Source organism: Triturus cristatus, chromosome 3_2, assembly GCF_964204655.1.
Source record: "Triturus cristatus chromosome 3_2, aTriCri1.1, whole genome shotgun sequence".
Classification (NCBI taxonomy): Eukaryota; Metazoa; Chordata; class Amphibia; order Caudata; family Salamandridae; genus Triturus; species Triturus cristatus.
The window spans coordinates 345,089,562-345,112,811 of NC_140584.1; the positions used below are offsets into that span (position 1 = coordinate 345,089,562).

The following is a 23,250-nucleotide window of genomic DNA, read 5'->3' on the forward strand; positions in this document are numbered from 1 at the left end:
GACATACCCTGCCAACTTAGGGCGAACAAAGCAAATACAAGGAGATGACGGATGGAGTGCTGAAACTTTTCAGACACCCACCCCCAGTTACAGATCTGGGTTAAATCCATCATCGTTCTTTAGCTCACTTCGCAATCCCAGTTCAGACCCAGCCATATGCAAATCATTCTTGACCCTATTCCTCATGGGAACAGTCCAGCCCGCACGGCTAAAAAGTCATTCGAGAGTTGAAATGCTCCGATGGCCAGCGAAAAGAAGCTCTACCCATTCAGATTGGCCATAACGACTCTGAAGCAAGAACGTCGCAAGGACTTGACAATGGCATGAATGGTGCAGGTCTAGATGAGCATGTTGGGGTGTGCGAATATAGGAACAGGACTACACTATTGTGCATCGACCAGGAAAAGATCAAAACCCTGCTGACTACTTTTCACGGATGTCAGTACAGTGGCCTGGTACCCGTTCCAAAGCAGCTGAAGCCTACATCATTAACTTCATCGTAAGATCTGATACACCTGCCTCTATTTCATTAGAACAAATCATTGCTAAAACGAGCAAAGATAGTGAAATGTTGATGATAAAATAAATTATTGCACATCAATCCTGGAAACAGCACTTAACAAAGGGGGAGATGTTGTGTCTTGTGAGTTAGCGAGGACGGGACCCTTATGCTTCCCGATAGTCTCCGTAGAAATATGAAGTAAGTGTTCGGGTGTAGTGAATAGAGCTCATATTTAGAACATTGAGTTTGCAGTTACACGCCAAGAAATGAAGACATGTAATACTAAGCACTGTGTGTGGAATTTTAATTTATGAGCATTCAGGTTGGGGAGGACTCTACTCATCGGAGCTCCAGGAAACGTAACTCCTTTCTTCTCGGAATCCCGTCTAGTTAGACAAAATGCCATCATTCACAATGCTTGGATAGCAAAACACCCAACGCCTTTCCTGTGACCTGTCCCAAAAAATGAAAGATGCTGGCAAAAAGAGCCAATGACTGAAGCGAGTAAATCAATTGTTCACCCTATTTATGCTGTCCTGTAGGCTGATGCACAATAGGAATGACACAGCAAGTAACCAATAGCAGACGGGGATAGCCTTTGATTCTTTCTGTATTAAAAAAACTTGGTATAAATGTATTGATGTTTCCATAAATGGCACAAGAGCATTTACATATTAAACCTAAAACAGTGAACTTGACATAAATATTCGTGTGGTGGGGTAACTGATGTTGAATTTGCCATCCTATTCTCATTGATATTCTAATGCACGCACCTATCTATTCACAGAGGGATGTTCCAGACATTACCCGAGCTGCAACATATCCAATCAAACTTCAACTCATTTAGGCACAGAAGACAAAGTCATCTGGATCTCGAGCCTTATGCTAGCTATAGGCTGTTACCCAGTGGAGTCAAATACTTAAGAAGATGAACTTACAAAATGCAGAAAAATATTTAAATAAATTAACTTTGCATCTAAATCATACACAGACCAGATTATAACAAACAGTCTTGTTCTGGATACTAGATGTCTATTTTATACCAGACAAAATAATGAATTTATTTCATTTACAACTCTAAGTTCATTCAGCATTAAACGTCAACTCCATACAGCTCGATGCATTGTTCTGTGACCTTAACTAGTCATATAATTAATCGTTGTTGACCGCAGGAGACAATGGCTACTCCCAGGAGCGATGCAATTCCCCGGCGGAATTAAACATTGAAAGGTCGAGCTAATGCAATTAGGGGTTTTTAATCCTGATTTTTCAAACTCTTACACTTTATATCTTTTTAATGAGGAACTATGTTCATAATGCAAACTTTCCCTTTGGCTGCCCTGCACTTTTGTGAAACACATAAGCATGAATTTGTTGCTTTGCGTGAAGGCTGCCATTGTGGCGCTGTGGCCCTGTCCATATGGTAGCACACCTGCAATGGATCACTGTGCGACCCAGAAAAGGATTTAAGGACTGCCATGAGGCCCACCAATGCCCAGTACCTACACTTGGCGAAAGACTTCAGGCAGTGGCTCTTGCCTGCCTGCACCTGCTTGGACTGAGGGTTGTTTCTGCAACCAGTGCATCTCCTCCCAAAAGCAAGAGAGAATTCAAATACTGTTTAACTAAAGCACTGAGTTGGACAGAAGCGAGGTTGGTAAGGCTGTACAAGATTGGATGAACGCTAGGTTGTGTATGAGGAAAAGGGTGCGATGTAGAGAAGTTCTTGAAACCGTTGGTGCATTTCCTGTGATTACTGCAGACCAAATAAAGAATTACAGAAAAGAAAAAGAAAATTGAGGAGAATTATAAAAAACGATTCTGATGAAAAGTATGAACTGTTGAGTGTTTTGCTGACAAGACTGCTGTCTGATAATGAAGCTGAAGAATCAGAGTTGAGCGAAACGAGTGAGAAAGAAGGATATTTGAAAGCTGATGTAATGTCGAAGAGTATGAAAGCAGTGGTTCAGAATGGTGGTCCAGCAAGTCAAGTGAATTCAAAACAATTTGCTGATCAAGATCATTACAAGATTACCAAATGAACTTTTGATGAGCTAGTGTTTTAGAATCTGGCATCAGGGAAGAGAGCTTGTGTTGCGTATGAAAAAATTAGAAAGTGTAGCTAAAGAATTGAGGGTGGTTATGAATAAAAAGAACGTTTTATTTGTAAGCCTCACAAAATAAAAATGAAAAAAATCTGAATTAAGAAAGGAATCCATTGTAAAATTGGGACCATTTTTTAAAGAAGTTATAGAATTAATCAGAGATTAGGAGAATGTGGAAAACTTTAAGAGATTGAACAATCAGCTGAAAGGTGAAATGAAAAAAGCCATAAGCGATTCCGAATGTGATGTAGTAGTAGGAGAATTTACACTGAGACCAGCACCAGGAAGCCTTGGTCCAGTTTATGTTTGTGTGCCTTTGAGCATGAATGACCTATGGACCTTTACGAAAGATATTCCAAAGCTAATAAAAGTTCCTTGAAAATGGACGCAAAGGTAGAAAGAATTGTTACCATATCTAAGTACCTTGGACAGATTTTAATGCAATGTTCTCAATTAATGGTCCAAAACATTTGTGGATTGATTGCAAAGTGGTAGCGAAGTGGCCGGATAAAGAGATGGGTAGTAATGCTCTGATTTATGAGCCTCCATCTTTGCTGATTGAAAAGTATACAGCAGCTGTTAATCATTTCAACACAAAGGTTCCAGCAAACAGGTTAATTGGTCAAGGATCATGAGAGCAACTCACAATGAAGAGGAGTTTGTTCATGCATACTGTGAGACACAGATGCAGATTTTTTGCCATTATAGTGGAATTTGAGATCCAATGAAAGAAGGTACTTCGGGATTTGTAAGGGCTTTTGTGATGGGTTTGCACATGGGGTGGAGTTTGCAGCTTACGCAAAGTGTAATGTGTTGGCAAATAATGTAGCCCGATGGAATATTGGCAGACAGGACATATTGCAATGATTACCGTGGCTCTAAAGAGAAACTGATGATGGCACAGACTGAATACTTTCAGCAAGGAGATATGGATTTGTTCCACAGAGAAATGGTGTGTAGTTTCAGAGTCTTTCGAGAAGGGCAAATAGATCGTGAGGTAAAGGCAGAGGTTTAACAATGCTAACAATAGTACAGAACGACATTGGAAAATAAACTGTACAGTTAATACAAAGCTGCATGCTAATGGGACATAAACAGAGCATCAAATGATCCCTATGAAACAGAATATGATCCCCATGGCATAGACTGAGACGAGTAAGTCATTGGTCCCAATCCTGCTGACACCTGTGCAGAATATGAGGCTGTTTAGTGTAACTTTGCCTTCAGCTCCAGTTCTACAACCTCAGATGCAGAATAGCACAGCACGATGTCCACAGATTTTTTGATAAATGTCAGAAAAATTTGGTTCGACCCCAAGTGAAAACATCTGTTATTAGTGATTCATTTCCACGATATATGCATCTACTTGGAGTTCCACAAAAGGTGAGTCAGACACAATGACAGTGCCTTAGAAGAGAGGAGGACTGTATGCTTTGTGCAGGTCTAGAGGCAGACCAGAATAACTCATTTACAGAAGTGGTGAAAGGCCATTCCATATCATTTTTGTTTGATACAAGTGCTATCTGTCCCACAGTATTTCAAATAAGCAAGTGGTTAATAAGTACTCAGCAAATATTCCAACAAAAAGGTTCTGCAGTAAAAGAACATGAATTCAAGATAAGTGAAACAAATAGTGGACAATGCCCTCTTCTTCAAGGGCAGGAAAGATCCCCGACTCCTTCCTTTTATTCCTACTTGAGCTCTCTGCAGCCTACAACATTGTCTAGTATCCAGCTCTGATCAAAGTCCCGAAAGCAAGAACTATCTTCAAATTGTTGACATCCTACCTCACCAACTGGTGCCAGCTCGTGCAATAGGCTCCACAAGATCACAGACACTCCTCACCTACTGTAGAGTACCCTAGGTCCCTTTCCTTTCACCCATCATATTTAACCTCTACATTGAATCTCTTGGATTCATTCTTACAGACAGCAGCATCAAGATCCAGCAATACGCAACTGATACCCAACTCAACCTAAACTATCCTCACTCAGTGACATAGTGTCTCTACTCCTGCCGCAAACTTATCCAATCTTGGATGTCAGTCAAATAACTTCCAGAAGCTAAACTCAACAAAGTCCAAATTCCTCCTGTTCTCCAACAGCAACAAAGAGCGCAAGATTCAAGCCTTGCTTTCCAACTTTAACCTACTAGGCTTCCCGCTCAGCTGAGAGACCATACACATTCTCTGGGATTCAGTCTCAGCACACACCTCTCAATGAAGCAACATATTGCAAGGAAGACAGACAGCTTAGTATCAAGTTTCCCTCTTGAACACAGTGGAGCCAAATCTCCAGGAAGATGACTTCAGAGTAAACATACTATTATTATTATTAGAAATTTTTATAGAGCGCGTAGTCACCCTGAGGTATCCCAGCGCTAAGGATCCCTACACCTGTGGGGTCGGGGGTGAGAAAAAAAGGGGGGGGGGGACAGCAATTTTAAACAGATGTGGTTAAAAAAAATTAAGGGAACAAGTGTGTCCTCTCCCATTTGTATGGAAGCAACAGTCTGCTCAGTGGCATGCCCAAACCTACATAGCACACATACAAGCAGCAGAATGGCTCAACAAGAGCTTAAAGAATGTTGACCACGCCCATGTTAAAAGACCTACTACAGGCTCATGTTTCCAGCCCAGATAGCATTTGAAATGAGCTGCATCCCTGCAACAATCAGACCCCAGTTTACCGGGCAAACAAACTTGCAACATCCTGAATCCAAAGCCAGACCAGGAGCCTGGATATCATCGGAGATAGTGCATTTCAAAAAGGACTAAATAGAAGAATAGCCCTTTCTGTTCATGTTCCTCGGACGTGAAACGGTATTCCTATCAGTATCAGATCAGCACCAATTTTATGTTAAGACAAGAGGCTAGCATTATGAATCAACTTTTATTTACTCCTTCTGAGCAGCAAACCATTAAAAGCTTCCCAAATAGAACATTAAAGCATCACAATGTGATAAAGAATGAGTAAATAAAAGTTCATGCAAAAGGCTAGCCTCCTTGTCTTTAATAAAATCTCGATCCTTTATTCAGTTACCCTATAAGAATCGTCATTTTCCTACAATTCAGAAAAAAGCTGATGACACATTGTTATAGGGAGCACTGCCCCCTTGACTTTCCCCAAACAATTGTAGGAAAGTTCTTCTGCTCTTGAGCTAAGTTTGCGCTCTACAAATACCAACATATACATGCAAAGCAGGTTCTGTGTTATAGAGGGGTCAGAAACCAGATTGCTCTGGTTTAAAAGACCATTATCCTCAAGAAAAGAAGACAGTTGTTAAATCAAGTTTTTCTGGCTATTTTATAGCTAGAGGGAGTTGTGATGGGAGAAATGACAGTGTAGTACTTAGTGCAGCACGGTCTCTTCAAAATGCCTTTTGAGCGAAAGAAACAATAGTTTTTGCTTTCCAAGCCAGTGGCACGACACATAGGCGGCTAGATTGTTGCAAAGGTTTGAAAGAACTGGCAAAATAAAATGAAAGGCTGGTGAACTGTAAATGCTGGAGAAGGGTATCATGCTGGCCTGTTGTTATGCATGAAATTAATAATTTGATTGTATCTGGTGTAAGAAGTGAAAAACGATAAACGACAAGTAATAGTGTATTCTTATCTTATAAAAGATTCTGAAAAGTGAGACAGATGCTATGAATTGCATCCTGATGGATATTAGTTAATGACTCGCATAAAATATAGTACAGTGTCATACTAAAACTACAGCAATTAGATTACAGCAGTGGACAAGCTATGTTACAAGTTTATTTGTCGCATCACCGACATCTTGTCGATCTTGGGGCTCGTGATAGACGCTGGTCATGAACCTGTCCTCGTAACTGACATCTCTGCTCAATGCTATGTAGGAAGCAAAACACAGCAATTGCGAAGGGTTACCATAGAGTGGGGCGGGGGGAATGAGATCGAGGCGCATCAGTGCATAGATAGCACTCCCTGAACCCAGACAGAGGTACGCACCCTTGGCACAAAATATACCTATTGCTTCGGCGGTGGGAGTTCGTGCCTCTTAGAGAGCAACATCCGGAAGTGCGGCACTTGGAAATCCACTGCGACCCATTCCAATGGTAAAGCTGTTATGATTAAAATTACACGGAAGAGAGCCACACGGTCTGTACACACCGCACCACATCCGTGTCGCTTCCCGTGCACTGCGCATCTGCTGAGACTTCCGCTATAGGACCGCCAGCCTGTCCCTTGCGTCACCAGCGTGTCGCTCTCTATGGCCACCTCCAGCACTTCTTCCCATACTCAGCAGTCCTGGCGAGACTTCCGTCGACTAGAGCCACCCGGTCTGTACCAGACAAGTGAAAATGCTGAAATTGCGTGAAACAGGTGCATGAACTACACTGTTTACAATTATTTGGCTCTTTTAGGGGTCGATTTTGAGTGAAACACTCCGTTTAGTCACGTCAACAAAAGTGATCGTTTGTAAGATTTCATTATTAATGTAATGAAAATAGAGTTTTAAAAAGACATGCAATCTCAATTGATATGCTTCATAGATATAGCGTATATATGAATAAATAACAAATGCCCAAGAAATCAGAAGTGTGTGCACAATGTCAAACTAAATAAACTATTTGACATACGACCTATTTATTTACTTTGTACATAGAAGAGGATGCTGAAGAACAAGTCTTTTCACTGGGAAATGACGATTCTCCAATTATTATGCAGAGAGAATCTTGATGCGATGACAGGTATAAGACGTGACGTTCCAGAAAATCCAGTTAATCCATAACATTGTTATCTGAGAAAAAAATCAAAGAACACTGTATAGTGAAAGGTATAGAGGCAGATTAAGGCTGAAAAGATAAAAGCAAAAATATACAATATCGGCATATTAAACATAAACACTACCGAACCCAAACCTCTAGGGGAGAGGAGGGTGGGATAATGTTAGCCTTCGTATGTCTTTAATGAAATCAAGATTCTCTCTGCAAAATAATTGGAGAATCGTCATTTCATTACAAGACCGGAGGCTACCATTATGCATGTTTAAAGCCATGTAGAACTACACTGCTAACATGCTCTATTGGTTTCAAGTAAAACTTAGAGAAAGTACTTGCGTTAGCCCAATCTGCCAATTTAGGTATTTCGGGCAGAGATCCTCCTGCCCAAAAAACTTTGCTAACCATTGCACCCCTAGAAGAGTGAGCTCCAAATCTAGAGAGATCCACTCCAGCCTCATGCATAATCAAACGGATCCATCTGGCTAAGGTCACTGGGGAAACAGGCCTAAAGGGTCTAACATATGATAAGAGAAGCTGATCACAACCAACACGTCTAAATGTTGAAATCTTATTTTCATAACACTTCATACAATTCACAACACACAGTTTTCCACATTCATGGAAGAAAGGGTAGAAGATAGACTCTGACATTGTTTTAGTTCTTTTCCAAATATTGAAGTGAACACCTTCAGAGAAATAAAATCTATTAGAAAGTTCTAGGGCTCTAATGTCGGACACCCTTCTAAAGGAGATCAGACCCAAAAGAGCCGCCAGTTTCATGGAGATTCTTTTAAGGGAGAGTGAATCATTGACAGGCCAAGAAAGGAAGAGATTAAAGATAAGTTTAACATCCCAAAGGGATTCGTAGTGAGCCCTGGGAGGTCTCCTTAACCTTCCACCCTTCATAACTCTTTTGATTAGGGGGTTGCTGCCAATAGCAAGGTTATTAATCAGAACATGGCCCGAAGAAATTGCTGACCTGTAGCAATTGATGGTTCTAAATGAAAGGCTTGATTCAAAGAGATGAGAAAGATAATTAGCTACCTGTTGTAGATGACACTGAACGGGATCCAAATCCCTTTCCAGGCACCAACAAGATCATTGTCTCCAAACACCCGTGTATCTTTTCCTGGTTCCTGGTGCCCATGAATCTTCCAATAGGCTCTTAGCTTCTCCCAAAAGGTCAGAATATCTGCCTGAATCCCTGATATCCTCCAAACAAGAAGGTTCATCCTCCCTTCTATGACCAAAGGGTGTCCTTCTCCATCCAGACCCTTGAGTATGCCTAAGGATAATGGGATCAGCCGTGGAAATTCCACTCTAACTCCATTACCCCGGGAAACCAAACCTGGGATTTCCAAAATGGAGTTACCAGAATGATGGAGCAGGACTCGAGTCTCACCTTCCACAATAATCTCTGAATCATTGAGAAGGGGGGAAAGGCGTAAGCCTTGATCCCTTCCCAAGACTGGAGAAAGGCATCTACTCCTGACGCATTCGGGTCTGGCCTCCAACTGAAGTATCTCTGGACTTGGTGAGTTAATCTGCTGGCAAACAGGTCTAATTGGATTGGGCCCCAAAGCTCTTGGATCAGAGAAAAAATCTCTGGATTCAATTTCCAGTCGCTGGAATCGTGGAGGAAACATGAATTCCAGTCTGGCCTCACATTCTGTGTTCCCGGGATGAATTCTGCTCTGAGGGTGATCTTTTGGTTCCAACAAAAATACCATATTCGCTTGGCAATATCTGAGAGATTTTTGGATCTCGCGCCCCCAAGGCGATTTATATAAGAGACAGCTGAGAAGTTGTCCACGCGGATTAGGGTATTTGAGTTCTTTAAAAGCTCTTTGAAGCTCATAATCGCATTCAAAGCTGCTAGCATCTCTAATGAATTTATGTGAAGGGATTGTTCTTCTAAGGACCACCTCCCCCCCGGTCTCTAAATTGTTTAGGCGAGCACCCCAGCCGTGGTTGCACGCATCTGATTCTAAAGTGAAATCTGGAACATTCCCGAAAATAGCTTTCCCGTTCCAGGCTTGGAGGTTTTTCAACCACCAATGAAGATCCTCTCGAGCGTCTTCCAAAAGAGGTAGAGAGTCTTCGTACCAGAGGCCTTTCATCAGGCCCAATGCTTTTAATCTTTGCAGACTCCTGTAATGAAGAGGACCTGGTGAAATGGCCTGAATAGAGGAGGAGAGGAGACCTAACACTCTGGCCAGATCTTTTAGACGAATAGATTCTTTGGAAAGGATAAGAGAAACATGTTGTGGTAACCTTCTTGTGGGGAAGGATTAGGTTGAGCAGAATAGTGTTTACTTAGAAACCAAGGAATTCTAGTTCCTGTGATGGGGTCAAAATCGATTTCTCCATGTTTATGATGAATCCCAAGTCTCGAAGGAGGTCCACGGTCATTTCTAAATGTTTCATAATTTCTAACTTGTCTTGAGACATGATGAGGATATCGTCTATGTAAATTATTAGACAAATCCCTCTCTCTCTGAGATAGCTGACCACTGGCCACAGGACCTTGGTGAAGCACCAAGGGGCTGATGATAGGCCGAAGGAAAGACACTGGAACTGGCAAAGAGGTCCTTTCCAAGTAAAACGAAGGTACTTGTGACACTCCTCGTCCATGGGTATGGTAAAATAGGCATCTTTCAGATCCAATTTTACCAGACAATCTCTGGCTTGCAATATGTCCCTCAAAAGATGGATACCCTCCATCTTGAAGTGTCTGTATGTTAGCAATTTGTTTAAATATCTCAGATTTATGACGGGTCGCCAACCCTTGTCCTTCTTTTTGACTAGAAAAATAGTACTTAGGAAACTCTTTGAGATTTCTGAAAGGGGAATTTTTATAATGGCTCCTTTGTCTAACATTTGGGAGATTTTCAGTTCTATTAGTTTTGAGTCTTTTTGTCTAGAGTAATCTCGTTTGGGATCTTTTCTTGGGACGGTTCCTCCCAAAAGTCTATCTTGAAGACCACTACAGTTTCTAAGACCCACGGGTCTTGAGTGATTCGTAACCAATTGTTTGCAAAATGTTTCAGTCTTCCTGCCACCTTGGAAGAAAAGGAGGGTTTAGGACTTACCTTGGAAAGATTGGTTGGCGAACCTTGATCTGCCGCCACGGGCTCTTGAACCCCTTCCTCTCTGGGGGTAGAAATTTGAGCAGGAGCCTCTATAAGAGCGTGTGCCTCTTTCCTCTTGTGGATAGAATTGGGACCTGAAGTAACCATGGCTGACAGGTTGTACCCTCCTGTCAGCCCTTCCAAAAAGTGGTTGACCCCCAAAAACTCTTCGCATGTTAGATTGTGCCTTACTGAAGGTGTTGAAGGTGGACATGTACTTTTCCAAGGATTTTACGAAGTTATCACCGAACAAAAGGCCTTTGGCGTCACACATGTCCTCTTTGGTGGATAGCTCCGCGAGTTTGGGGTTAATTCTGAGGAGGACTGCTTTCCTCCGTTTGGTGATGAGGTTGGCGTTAGCATTTTTGATAAAACAGAATGCACGTTGGGACCAACCTCGTTAAAAAGTTCAGTATCAACCGGGGTATTGTTGGTTCTAGCCTCTTCGGTCATATCAAGTATTTTGGATAGCTGTCCCAGGACGTCAAGAAGCTTATCCTGACATTGCTTCAGGCATTTTTCAATTCCTTTTCTTGGGTCCCTCCCTGATTTAACAAGCATTTACAATGCAACGGTCTCGGCATTGTTAAAGTTAGAGCTATTGGCAGTGCTCATGACAATGCCGTTTCTTTAAATGTTTTAAAAACAAAAACATAAACAAAAATAATGTCATGAGCAATGCCAATAGCTCTAACTTTACCAATGCCGAGACCATTGCATTGTAAATGCTTGTTTTTAGCTTGCAGGGAAATATTAACAAAATGGATTTTAACAAAACAACACATCTTCGCAGTGGTAAGTGGTAACATTGTAAACTCATCACTACCACATATGATAAATATATGTCTATATGTGTGTGTATTTGTGTGCATATTTACATAAGAAAGATGTGTTAATATTACAACATACATATTTGGAAAGGGATAAAGAACACACTGTGCGAGTAACACACGTCATTTAAATCAATGACTACATTTATGTCCTACATCAGTCCCTTTAACTCAAGAATTCACTGATATTTTTATGATGTTCAATTTTTTGGGACACAAAAAATAATCGCAATAAATCCCGATTTTGAATGAATGAAATGGCTGGATAGTGCCGTTTATGCATTTTCAAATTAAAGAATCCATTGAATTCAGTTAAAGCGCGGGATTCAGTGAGACCTCCATGTAAAATGAGCCCAGAAGAAAGAAACTCACAGGTGCGGAATCAATTAACAGCCCTAATCCAAGAAGTCAACCCGGCGATGAGTCGCCTGGAAAAGACTCTTCATCTGTGAGGATACGGGCCATTATTTTAATGAAGCCAAAGTAATAATTTAAAGATTTGCTTGTCCCGGGGCAGGTTTCTTAGTGCAAACCCATTTACCTCTTGATTCAGAAAAGCAATTACTGCGGGATTACGTGTTTTAAAACCACAACCAAATAAACAGTGGGGCAGATTTACAAGCCCCTTGCGCCACTTTTGCGTCACTTTTAACATGGGAAAAGTGACGCAAAAGTGGCGCAAGGGGCTTGTAAATCTGCCCCAGTGTATCTCAGAGCGGCGCATCCTCCTCTGGGAGGTTTTATCCAATAATAGGGCAAACAGTGTGGTGTTTACAGAGGGGGCGGGAGAGCCCAGCCTGTGTTTAGCCAGGTACTTTGCATCACAATTTCACCTGTGGGTGGTTTGGGGATAAGCCTGAGTGGGAATGATAAGGGGACCCCGGGACTCATCCCTCTGCCTTGCCTCACGCTGGGAGCAGAAATGGGGCACTGGGTGTTTTAATCAGATATGCTAATGAAGGGATTCCGAACAGTAACCAGATCGCAGCAGCAGCAGGAACGCTTTCTTATGAAGAAGGTACCTCTGCGGATTCCGTCCCTGCAGCCTGTTTGGCTGCCTCGCTATCAGAGACAGCGCCTCTTACTGCGTGCCTAGGACGCCCAGCCCCCTGCGCTCAGCAGGCACCCCACCACCCCAGGGTGCACACTGACCCGTTGTGAAGATACGACAGGCTGCTGACAGGCTCGCCACTCTCCTCCCAGAACACACTGCGCTCCCTATTTACCAACAACAACGCCAGCTGGGGCAAAACAAACCTCGAAAAACTCCTACAAGCAAAATGACGCACTCGATCGAGCCCATTTCATGAAGGGATCTGAGGGTATTTGGGGATTCTCTGTAGCTTCAGCCGGGACAAACTCGATGATATTAGCCCAGTTTCCAAAAAATTGAAAGTTGGCTTTCAAGGGGAAGGGAATGTGTTGTGACAACTTCTATTTAAACGCGTAGACAGGAAACTCAGCTGCTTCTTTCGCTGACACAAAGTATCACGTAAATGCCAAACAAAGTAAGTATCTTTCATGTGGGAAAGCACACATGCAAAAATATAGATTGTGGCTCGAAGGAGATATTAAAACAATTAGCAATCTGTAACGTGGCATTCATTTACATAAAACAAAACGGAGGATTCGAAACAGGCCAGTGGAAAAACAAGTAAAGAGGAACGAGGGCACCGGAAGACACCACTGCCCTTCTCCGAGGCAGAAATGCCTCGGAGAAACGCAGCGTCCTTTTCGGATTTGGGGGCGTGTTTTGCTGTTGTCTCCTCCTTGAGACTTCTCGCTAAAAACACGCCCCCCGATCTGAAAAGGACGGGGCCTAATCGGAGTGACTGACCTCTTCTCCAGTGGCTGGCCAGCATTTACGAGGCCAGCCAATGGAGAACAGGGGAGAAGAGGGGTGGTTTCAAGCCCCTCTTCTCCAAGTCATTAAATCTCCGACTTCCGGTTCTGCCTTTCGGCAGACCGGTAGTCCTCGACCTAAAAAGGAAGGTGATCAATTCGGGGTCAAGGTTGGGGGTATTGCAGATCTTGTCCTCCGAAGAGGGGCGAGGGCACTCATTACGCAATAAGTTGCGTGTGTCTCTGTCCAGGGGTTTCCTGACCCACTGGGATAAATATTTACACACATGGCTCATAGGCAAGCATTCGGTGCGAGGGTGATGAAAGGTAGTGGAGTTGAACATCTCCCCACCGAGCGGGTCTTTAACTGTAAATGATGAGGTTGAAGGATGATCTAAGTCCTCGTCAAGATCCTCAGGGGTATCTTGGGGATCAAAGATGAACTCGTCCTTCTCATAGTCATGATTAAATTGTAAGGAATCATCACTTAAATCATTTGTACCGTATAGGATACCATCTTCTATAATGCCGCTATGGGCACCTCTTCTCTGTGTCCCAGGGAACTGGGATCTCTCTATTGTGCTGCTATGAGCACCAACATCTGTTGTAGCGTGAGGGCTACCAATCTCTAATGCATGGGTGAATGCCTCCTTCAGGTGTTTTCTTTTTTGGGGTACTTTACCTCCTTTTTTAGGTCCAGTGGTAGAGGGGGGTGTCCCCGTCCGAGAGGGAAAAGTAGATCTCCTCGGGAGGGGACAGCCTCTTCCTCTTAAGTAAAGCAGCGTCAACTGCTTCCCTCACTGCAGATTTAAGTTCTTTGCCAATCAGTCTTTTCAGTCTCATCCCCCAGAAGCTCCTTAGGGGGCTGAGGTGGGGTATTAGCATCAGGATCCATGAGTAAAATCAATATAAACTTAAATAGTGATATGAATAATTCAGTTAATAATTAGCCTTGATAAGGCTTAATCACAATCAAATAATAATAATAATAATAATATTCCTTGGTAATAATTCACCTTGGTAAGGCTTACTCACGTTTGTGCAGAGTGAGCATTGAAATCGGTAACGGACCTGGTAAAGGGCCGACCCTTTATTTTTTGATAAATATGGACAGACTGTAGTGTGAAAAGAAGGTCACCAGGTGGCGATCTTTTATTTTTGTAAATCATTAAGAAAAAAATAGGCAGAGAGGCTCCGGCTCCGTCAGGCACCGTTACACGCTCAAGACTAGGTAGCGTAACCATGGTGACCTGATGTGGAGCTGGAGAGAAGCAGTGCGACTTCCTGCTCGCATGAGGCTGAAACAGCGCGTTCTTTTGTATACGAGCATGTTGCCAGGATACACGCAGTTCAAGGGACACAAGCTCCGTTTCCGTTTCTTTTCCTTATTTATTTTCTAAAATAAGTAATGCGCTGATGAGAGTTACAGATAATTAAATGAACGAAGGATGAACCCGCAAGGCGAGTAATGGATAAACAATTAAGCGGTGATATAAACAAAAGTGTGCGCACGGTCGTGTTTAAATACTTACCTAGCTAGAACAAATGATCGTGGAGCGATCATGGGGCGAAAGAAAGCCATTCCCCACCATAAATTGGACAGAGGAGGTGGCGAGCTAAAACTGTTAAAAATTAGTAAAGTACATGTAAAGAATGTTATACAGTTCGTAAAGATATCAAAATATATAGAGAGTACTAGTCAATATAATATATATATTTATATATTCTTGTAGGAAGGTGGAATCTGACTATATGGTTGCCCCCAACTTTTTGCCTGGTATTTGGATGGTTTTTGACTAGTCTGGCTGGGATCCTGCTATCCAGGACCCCAGCCTATCTGCTTCCTCCCTAAAACTGATGTGAGTACCCTAGGTACCTTCCAATTGGATACTGAGGACACCCTATCAGCCCTTGTAGATGGTACCCTAGGTACCCAGGGCATGGGTCCCTCAGAAGCCTACCAGGGGCTGCAGCACTTATTGTGCCACCCCTGGGACAGCCATACCAAATGACACCACCAGACCACTACTGTAGTCTGGGTAAGGTGGTGCAAGCACCCCTTACAGGGATATAGGTATCCTGTATCCCACTTAATACAACACATGTATCCTCATAGGTCACCCCTAGAGCAGGCCTTGCTAATCCTACAAGGCAGGGTGCTGAGATATGTGTGAGGGGGGACCCATACCTGAGTAGGGCCCCTCTGCAACCATTGTAAAATCATTACTGGGTTGTTTGTAGTGTAGCCATACCATATACTCTTAACCGCATTATAAGTATATCGCGATAGCGTGATAACTTGAAGAATGGTTACACAAAACCATATCGTGTTTGGTGTCAAACATGTAGGAATCATACCCCCAATCCAGCCATGAGACTGAGGGCATGATTTCCCCCTGCTAGAGGGGCGATATGGGAAAAGCGGCAGAATTTAGACACCAATTTAAAAGTGAACGCGAAGTACAAAATGGATGCTACCCGCCACCCACACGACCCTGGCTGCCTGTTGCTGGGCAGAACTCCAGCCACGGCAGCTAGACAATAGGGATCCTGTTGCAGGGAGTTGTTCCCACCTCCCCAGACAGACTATGTGGATTGGAACTGGGTGGGTGCACCATAGGATACCTTTCAGAGTTGCACGTAGGCTTCTCCAGTGCCTACATTTTGCATACACCGCCTGGAACCGGTTTAGGGGCATCCTGTCCCCTGCCCTGGCGGGAAACACACAAAGGGGAGAGGGTGTAGCCCCCCTTTCCCGCCTGACCTCTCATTGGTGGGCTCTGATCTGGACACTCCCCTAATCTTTGGATAAAGGTGAATACTGGGTCCCCAGAGCCTCAGATTATTCTTGAACTTCACAGTCTTGACCTTCGACTGGCTGCCGCACAGCTACCTGAAGAAATCTCCCTTGGGGTAAAGGAGTTACCCCCCTGCTTGGCAGGCACCTGAAACACTGCAAGTGACCCGGTTGGAACCTCGCTGCTCCTTCGGACATCGACGACTCTTTCCTACCTTGAGGTGGGTTTCCAAGCATCCCAGAGGCCAGTGAGTGTGCACAGCAAAGCTCTGCACCGTGGACCCCGTGAGTGCCGAGATCCCCAAAACCCCAGGACACCATCCACCTCTTGCACAGCACTCGACCCCGACGAGTGAGGAAGTTGTGCTTTGGCCCATTATTGAGCCAACCTCTCAGCAGCATCTGTGCCAAAGATCGACACCCTAGCCCGCTCCGGCGACACGTGGGCGCACCTTTACGCACGCCAAATTGCTGCCTTCCACGGTCCCTTGTCTCTCGACTTGTGGGCCCTAGCGGAGGACAATCTTCGATTCCAAGAGTTCCCCTGGTTGCTCCAGGCCTGCTCTTCAGTCTCCTTGCTGGAGACCTCGCTCAGACCTCGTGGGTCTGCACCAGTAGCTGCTTTGTGTTCCTTGCGTGGGTTGCGGTTGCCACGGCTTAGTGGATCCAATCCGGACACTAACACTGCAACAAACCTCATCCTTTGTGGGACAGTCGCCCTCCAGAAGCTGGCCTTCCTTGTAGCCTCCTGGACCCCGTGGCTGACGATCCAAGCTACACCTCTTCCACCTGGAAGCACCCGACATTGAATGGCTCCTTCTCTTGAGCCCCCTGGTCACTGTGCCGTGACCCAGACTCTGATCCCTCTGCTTTCAGGTCCTTCTCTACAAGATCTACATTTTCATTCTTCACGACAACGACGACGCTTGTGGCTAGCAGCAGTTCTTCACGTTTTGCCCTTGAAAATCAGCCCGCGACCCGACATCGAAAACGACCTATGCACCCGGCTTCCCTGGGGCAGGTAACAGTGGTACCTCGGTACTCTCGTGGGTGTGGGCCCTTCAAAAGATTAACTCTAAAGTGTTGAACTTGAACTCCTGCTAGAAGTGTTTTTAAACTTGTAAAATTCAACCACGACATTCTCCATAGGCTATAATAGAGATCCCGACAGTCACTTCAGTCACTGCACGCGTCTCCCGTGGGTCCCCTTTCTCACTACCTTGGGTGGTTTCACAAGGGGCCAGCGACCCTAAATGCCCTAGGCATTGTCTGTAGAATTGTCGTGGTTCTTATACCACTTTTTTGATATATGGTTTGGTCCCCCCCGGGGCCTTGTGATTCCAGTGCTATTTATTGTAACTATCAATGCTTGTTTGAATTGTATCTTCACCTCTAGCCTCATAAAGAGACTAGTGGGGTTATTCCTAGAATAAATACATATATTTTTATATATATATACCTGCGTGGACTACTCTTTCATTTGGTTATTCAAGAGGTTATCTATGGTAAAACAATAAGCTTAACACTCCTTCAAGACTTAGCCTGAAGGCTGCTCTCCACAGCTACCACTAGGATAGCTTTCTTTAAAGGTTGTCTTTAACCTATCACCTTAAGAGTCGAATTGGACTGGTGCAAGGTGGCCACTAGAACTAGTGACCAGCATATGCCAGGCCAACTTTTCACAATTCTATTATACGATATTGTTATAAAATAACGGTAAATAGCGGAGTAATAAAAGGTATACTTAGCTGTGTCAGAGCAGCGAACAAAAGAGGAAGATTGGAGTCTGCACAGTCTACTTGTTATGTTACTAATGGTCTACTTATTGTGATGTAGTTACATTCTTCAAAGGGCTGCATGTTTGGGCAGCAAATAAAAGTATTTGCATAATGGTAGCCTCCGGTCTTGTAATGAAATCGATCCACCGAGCAGGCGGGAGTAGTGCTTTGCATAAATTAAACACTTGGCCGCACACAAAATGTAGATGTCTGGGGCGTTGAGTGGTGGGTGACAGGGAGAAATTCGATAATATATTTTTGGGCAGTGGCTCATCGCGACTTTACTCTGGTATTTACTTGGCTAGATAGTAGAAATTATTTAGTATTTGACCGGTGCACTTGCAAATAGCAGAGAAACTTAACCATTTACCTGGCCACTGGCTAAATAAAAGTTTCTGCTCTGATTGGCTGGGGGTTTGTGCAAATTGCAGAAAAGCTTCCCCATTTATCTGACAACTGGCTAAATAGATGGGATTCTGCACTGTTTGATTGGCAGCCATGAAAATAGCAAGGAAACCTCACCATTTATCCAATGGCTGGATGAATGGCAAAGATCATGTACTGTTTGGTTGGCGGTCATACAAATAACAAACGTTACTATCTTACTGGGCTCAGGCGAAATAGCAGACATTATGCACTGCTTAGTCAAAAGTTAGCACTTATTAATGTAATAAGGCAATCTAATGTTATTCTATGGGAGAGGTAGGCCTCACAGTAGTAACAAGAATTGACAAAACCAATAGGTCTCACCTATGGGCGAGCTATTGACTTTGGCAATTGGGTGGTGGTGAACAGATTAATTAATGACGTGTGGGTGCGCTTAATTGAACATCCCCAAAACAATATATTTGCATTCAAGTCATGTCATTTAGCCATTATGATAACATGTTTGTTATGACAAAAGTAATAAAAAGGCTGCATGCTGATTCACAAGGGTCCTCGTAAACATGAATTACCAAGCTTGTTGTAGGCAAACATGGACTGAGCTTCCAAGGCGTGCTTCGCATTCCAGACATGCCTCTGCCACTTATAGGAGTTGGCGAGCGGGACGCCCTTGCTGCAGTTAAGCTGCAAATAAACAGGCACAGAAAATACAAAAAGAAATATACAATATGCTTTATCCACGGAAAGGCTTTTTAGTTATTTTGAAAAAAAAACAGTGACAATGTAAGAAAAAAACAAGAGCAGACATGAAATAAGTTTTGAGTTTTCACCATCCATGCTACCACTAATGTAAGACATTTTTATGGAACAAGGGAACCCAAAAAGGTAATTGAGGACCTTGGGTAATCGTTCAATACAAACAACAGTGATCCTCAAATGGATAGAGTAATGTATAGATAAATATAGTTCAGAATCGATACTATATTCTGGAAGTCCAGCCGGACAACCGATTTAATTATTCAAATTGAAGTTGCATATACAAATTACAATACATGTGGGACACAGTCCTGTGTCCAGAATGAACATTGACATTAACAAAACAAACAAGGCATTTCAGGCAAGACAGAAATTGGAGCTTTTTAGGTTATCCAGTGTAAAAAGCTTTTTCAAAACAGCTAGTGCACTTTTTTAACACAAGGGAATAACGTGCATGCTATTTAAAGGGGTCGACGACGTTTCGATCCTTTTTAGAAGAGTACCAGGATCATCATCAGGACTTTGATGTGTACATGCCTGATTGTGAACGAAATTGCCTGTGCTCGTAGGAGAACGAGAACCGTACAGTGACGGGGGCAACTGTCCTGATGATGATCCTGGTACTCTTCTAAAAAGGATCGAAACGTCGGCGACCCCTTTAAATAGCATGCACGTTATTCCCTTGTGTTAAAAAAGTGCACTAGCTGTTTTGAAAAAGCTTTTTACACTGGATAACCTAAAAAGCTCCAATTTCTGTCTTGCCTGAAATGCCTTGTTTGTTTTGTTAATGTCAATGTTCATTCTGGACACAGGACTGTGTCCCACATGTATTGTAATTTGTATATGCAACTTCAATTTGAATAATTAAATCAGTTGTCCGGCTGGACTTCCAGAATATAGTATCGATTCTGAACTATATTTATCTATACATTACTCTATCCATTTGAGGATCACTGTTGTTTGTATTGAACCACTAATGTAAGAGCCTGTTAATTTATAAGAAGGGGTTACAAAGTGCTACATGTCACCTACAGGGGAAACAACCTTTACAATGCAACTATTACATCGCACTACACTTCCAACGCAGGCATTACAACGCAACATCCTTTACAACGCATGACACTACAACGCATACCATTACAACGCATACCATTACAACGCAGACACTACATCGCATGTCACTACAACGCAGGCATTACAACGCATACCATTACAACGCATACCATTACAATGCATACCATCCAACACTTACCCTACTGTTGCACCCCCTGGAGTTAGAATAGTAATTTTTACCCCTATACTATCCAACACTTACCCTACTGTTGCACCCCCTGGAGTTAGAATAGTAATTTTTACCCCTATACTATCCAACACTTACCCTACTGTTGCACCCCCTGGAGTTAGAATAGTAATTTTTACCCCTATACTATCCAACACTTACCCTACTGTTGCACCCTCTGGAGTTAGAATAGTAATTTTTACCCCTATACTATCCAACACTTACCCTACTGTTGCACCCCCTGGAGTTAGAATAGTAATTTTTACCCCTATACTATCCAACACTTACCCTACTGTTGCAACCCCTGGAGTAAGAATAGTAATTTTTACCCCTATACTATCCAATACTTACCTTAAATGCAATTTAACATTATGCGTTGTAATTGTATGCGTTGTAAAGGTAGTATGCGATGTAATGGAATGCGTTGTAAAGGTAGTTTTTAAAAATGCGTTGTAGTGTCATGCGATGTAATGGAATGCGTTGTAGTGAATGTTGCGTTGTAAAAATTGCGTTGTAAGTGCACGCGTTGTAAAAGTATGCGTTGTAATGTCATACATCCCGCCTACAGCACGTCTGATCATTAGCCAAAAGATAACACTGAGATTAGAACATAAAGCATCTTCATCACACCACTAGGCCTGCTTTAACAAGATAAAGCAGCTCCGAAAAAGCTGCTGGCTTTGGAGCTAGGGAAACAGGTTCAAGTCTCAGCACCTGGTCAACATGCTGTGACTCTTGGCAATTCACTTAATCTTCCTGTGCCTACAAAAAACAAGCATTGGCATAGCCAATAGGTCTCGCCTTTGGGACCTTATAAGTGTTTAACCATGCAACAGTTGCATAACTAAACACTTATAAGGTCCCAAAAGCGAGACCTATTGGCTATGCCAATGCTTGTTTTAACAGCTGCAATCTATTGAAGCCTCACAGAGAACATCAAAGCGGGCGCGAAAGTGAAAGTAATCGCGGTAAAGCGCGACGCGCGCGCCCGCGCACATGCACTGTAGGTCTAGGCTGGCCTGGTAGCACTTTTTGGAGCCCTCACAAAATGTCTCGCCAGACCAGCGCATGCGCTGGGTCAGGCGAGACCTAATGAATGTCTCCTTGTGTAAAGTGCTCCAATACCTCCGGGTCGAGTTTGCTCAATGTAAAAACAGCAACAAAAACAAAAGTCAGCGCTTTTCATGAAGCAGGACGTAACAAAGGCATCTGCCTCTCGGATCATTTATGGTGCTGGGTGGGGAAGCCAACATGGTAATGGGAGGGAGGAGCAACACAGAGGGAAGAAGCAAACACAGATGATCAGAGGGAGCAGACAGCGGAGCCAGCTACAAAACATGCTCTCTGTAGAGTGGCTCAACAAAAAGAAAAAAATTGCTCCAAAAATCCACAGTAGTGTAAGGACACAGGTACTTGGGCCATGCTCTAGGAGATGGTCACATGCAAGAACAGGGAAGTGCTGAAGGCAGGGCTATCCAGCACAGGAAGCAAGCAACTGAGAGTGGCTTTGAAGTCTTCCAAAGGTAATTAATGAGCAGCGCTCAAGCCCACTAAGAGTAAACAACATATCTCGGAGAGAGAATTTATGCGCTGTCTAGGTAAGACCTAAAAAAAACAATTTAGGAGCTTTTCAATCACGCATTTGTAGAGCGCACTACTCACCCGTGAGGGTCTCAAGGCGCTAAGGTGGGGGGGGAGGCTGCTACTGTTCGAACAGCCAGGTCTTGAGGAGTCTCCTGAAGGTCAGCAGGTCCTGGGTCTGTCGCAGGTGCATGGGGAGGGTGTTTCAGGTCTTGGCAGTGAGGTGGGAGAAAGATCTGCCGTTGGTGGTCGTTTGGTGAATGCGTGGAATGGTGGCGAGGGCGAGGTCGGCAGAGCGAAGCTGGCGGTTGGGGGTGTAGAAGGTGAGTTGTTTGTTGAGGTATGTTGGTCCAGCGTCATGGAGTGCTTTGTGAGCGTGGGTGAGGAGCTTGAAGGTGATCCTCTTGTTGACGGGGAGCCAGTGCAGGTCTCTCAGGTGGGCAGTGATGTGGCTGAGGCGGGGGATGTCGAGGATGAGGCGTGCAGAGGCGTTCTGTATTCGTTGGAGTCTTTTCTGGAGTTTGGCCGTGGTTTCCGCGTAGAGGACATTGCTGTGGTCCAGCCTGCTGGTGACGAGGGCCTGGGTGAACGTCCTCCTGGTTTTGGTGGGGATCTATCTGTAGATCTTGTGAAGCATGCGGAGGGTGTTGAAGCAGTAGTAGGAGAAGGCGTTGACTTGCTGGGTCATTGACAGTGATGAGTCCAGGATGAACCCCAGGTTGCGTGCGTGGTCGGTGGGTGTCGGCGCAGCTCCCAGCGAGGCCGGCCACCAGGAGTTGTCCCAGGCGGAGGGGGTGGAGACGAGGATGAGGACCTCCGTCTTGTCCGGGTTCAGTTTCAGGCGACTGTTCTTCATCCATTCGGCGACGGCCTTCATTCTTTTGTGGAAGTTGGTTTTGGCGGTGGCGGGGTCCTTGTTGAGGTAGAGGATCAGCTGGGTGTCGTCGGCGTATGAGACGATGTTGAGGTCGTGCGATCGGACGATGTTGGCGAGCGGTGTCATGTAGACGTTGAAAAGGGTCGGACTGAGGGATGATCCTTGGGGTACGCCGCAGGTGATCTTGGTGGCTTCGGATCGGAATGGAGGGAGGCGGACTCTTTGTATTCTGTCGGTGAGGAAGGAGGTGATCCAGCCCAGTGCTATGTCGTGGATCCCTGCGTTGTGGAGGCATGTGCGTAGGGTGTGGTGGCAAACGGTGTCGAAAGCGTCAGAGAGGTCTAGGAGAATGAGGGCCGCAGTTTTGCCATTGTCCAGCAGGGTCATGATGTCGTCGGTGGCTGCAATGAGGGCGGTTTCGTTGCTATGGTTGCTGCGGAATCCGGATTGGGACGAGTCTAGGGTGTTGTTCTCTTTGAGAAAGCGGGTCAGTTGTCTGTTGACAATCTTCTCTAGGACTTTTGCCGGGAACGGGAGCAGGGAGATGGGCCGGAAGATCTTTTTTTTTTTAGGATCATCAGGGGCAAGGAGAAAATCAGTTCGAATTGACAGTACTTCAGTTATACAGAGTAAGAGGAT

General features: G+C 44.1%; 1 protein-coding gene across 4 annotated transcripts in view; it reads right to left on the minus strand.

Annotated features, from left to right (window-relative positions):
- Positions 1-6,859, minus strand: part of NIPAL3 (NIPA like domain containing 3) — a 226,708-nt gene extending 219,849 nt beyond the window's left edge. Inside the window, exon 1 of one of the 4 annotated variants that reach the window (XM_085647835.1) lies at positions 6,599-6,859. The gene's annotated coding sequence lies outside the window, so the exon portion shown is untranslated. Of the gene's footprint in view, positions 1-6,580 lie in introns of all 4 variants that reach the window. The other 3 variants (XM_085647837.1, XM_085647836.1, XM_085647838.1) reach the window with 3 other exon arrangements.
- Positions 6,860-23,250: the final 16,391 nt, after the last annotated feature.